Here is a 2554-nt window from a genome sequence, read left to right on the forward strand (position 1 = left end):
CCACAAGGATTCCAAAAAGTCTTCATTTGCTATTTTACGAATTTCCTATGATTTATTATGATTTTCCAAACTTTCAGCCGGTTTAAAACAAATAGGTCCAAAAAGCACTATTCATATGAGTCTACGGTTTGCAGTTTGGCCATTTCCTTTCTTCTAATTGTTGTACGCAACCCCTCATGCGAATCAGAGCAGGGGAGGCCGTCGGAGCTCGCGGCTCCGGCCGTTGGGGGCCATGCCTACGTCGGGGAAGTGGCGGTGGAGCACCAGGGAGCCAACGCGCACGCGTGGGGCTGCTCATCCTGGCCCAAGGCGGCTTGTGTTGGCCCGACCACGAGCACAGTGGCCACAGTGGATGACAGTACAGCGGCAGCGGTTTTCCCGGCAGCGCGCGAGGCCGGGGATAGGTGGTACGGGTTTAGGCGAACACGCAGAGGTGGTGGTGGTGCTGGTGCTGGCTAGGAGCAGGGGAAGCACGGAGGCAGGGAACAGCAGCGGCGGCAAGCTTCACTGCTCGGCCATGGTGGCGGCGCACCGTTCTGCATGCACGGTGACGACGAGAGTGAGCAGAAGAGCGAGAGGTGACGAGCGCGAGTGAGGAGCAGAGGGCGTCGGGCGCTCGGTTTACAAGCACAGAGGTGGGGCGAGGTGGCAAGCGAGGCGGCACACAGGAACCACGCGGCGGCAAGCCTCTGTACATGTCGGCCACGTTCAAAAATTCTAGGCTAGTTCAAAAATGTCTGAACACACGACTGAACCTCCATATTCTCGCCTCTCTATCTCCTAAACTGTTTAGTTTTGGCATGAGAGGTAATAACAAATGTTGTAGAGCTACAGGTAATCTCCAAAATTTCCAACATCAACATCATCTAAAACTCCACCGTTTTCAAACTATGAGGCACCAAAGTACACTACACGAAAACTGAAAAACGTTCAAAGACTTACAAATATTTCCAAGTTTTCAAACAGCAATACAATGATCTTTGTGATCTAAATTCAAGCATGTTAGGAGCTTAATTAGCCTATGACGCAAAAATAAAAGTTGTTACTCTACTCAAATACTACAACTTTTCTTAAGTGAACACATCCATGCAAAGTCTCTATGACATAGTTCAAACTAGGTCAAACATACTACATTTAAATGATGACTTACACTGAAACTATGACTTAGTGACCAAATTAGCCCTAGCCATGTATACCAAAGTTGTTCATAATGACACTCTAAACATGTTTAATGTATTCCTAAGGTCACACAAGCACTTTATACATTGGGTACATATTTTACTTTCTAGGTCATCCTGCATATCATCACTTAGGAGCTTAATTATGCAAAGTGATCTACATGAACAATGTTCCATTAGCCATCCTAAGCCTAGCTAAGGTGTTTTAGTGACTAACATGACCCACTTGCACTCATTCATACATGATCATAAGTATACACAAAGAAAACATGAAATAACAAAGCATGTTTCATATGTTTCAAACATATGTTTCCAATATAAAAGCTTATATATGAATACCTGATGCTCATGCTCATGCAATGCAAGTCAAATTATGCAAGCCTAACACCTAGGGTGTTACACCTTTGAGTACATATCTTAAGTACCAAGGGTATGAGATCAATGGATTCACATTTTACACAAAAAAGCAAGATGGAAAGAGCACATACCAAAATTGTGGTGTTCGTTTTGATGCTCACAACAAAAACGGCAACGTGCAGGCAACATACTATCGTTTCATAGAGGAGATATGGGAGCTAGCCTACAGTCCATTGAAGGCAGCTCTTTTTCGCTGCCAGTGGGTCCAGCTCGAGGAAATCAACACTGATAGCGAAGGGTTCACTACCGTTGATCTCACTAAGACCGCATACAGAGACGACCCCTTCGTCCTTGCAAGAGATGTTATGCAAGTCTTCTATGCAAGGGACAACAAGACAAAAGGATGGCTAAAAATAGTCCTAGAAGGGAAAAGGAAGATTGTTGATGTCGATGGAGTGACAGACGAAGAAGACTATAGGGGCTATCAGGAAATGCCTCCATTCGGGGCGAACGTACCCCTACCTATCCTTCAAGAGGGTGACGAACCTGCTTACGTATGGCTTGATCACAATGAGGCCCTCATTGTTGATGCACCTAAAGATAGTTAGATTATTGTTAACTATGTAATCATTATTCGGACGTTGTTCACCAACTATGTAATCTAATTTATATTTTGCGTGCTACTCTAAAATTAAATAATTGACTATGTAATCAAATATTGAGATGATGTTCAGAAACACTATTATTTGATAATTATAGACCATTAATTAATTATCATGGAATTAAATAGTCGAGACACAAATATTTGTATTATTTTACAATAAATTATATGTATTTACATGCACTAAATGGATAAAAGAAAAAACATAACCTAAACTAACGTAATCCTTAATGCTAGCGCAGCGGTTAAGGCCCTATAATCTGGACCTCGAATTAATTAACTCCCGTTCAGAGGATAAAACAAAAAAGAAAACGTACCTTGATGTACTCCCTATCATAGCACAGTGGTAAAAGCCAGC

This window comes from Miscanthus floridulus, chromosome 13 (assembly GCF_019320115.1).
Source record: "Miscanthus floridulus cultivar M001 chromosome 13, ASM1932011v1, whole genome shotgun sequence".
NCBI classification, from domain to species: Eukaryota; Viridiplantae; Streptophyta; class Magnoliopsida; order Poales; family Poaceae; genus Miscanthus; species Miscanthus floridulus.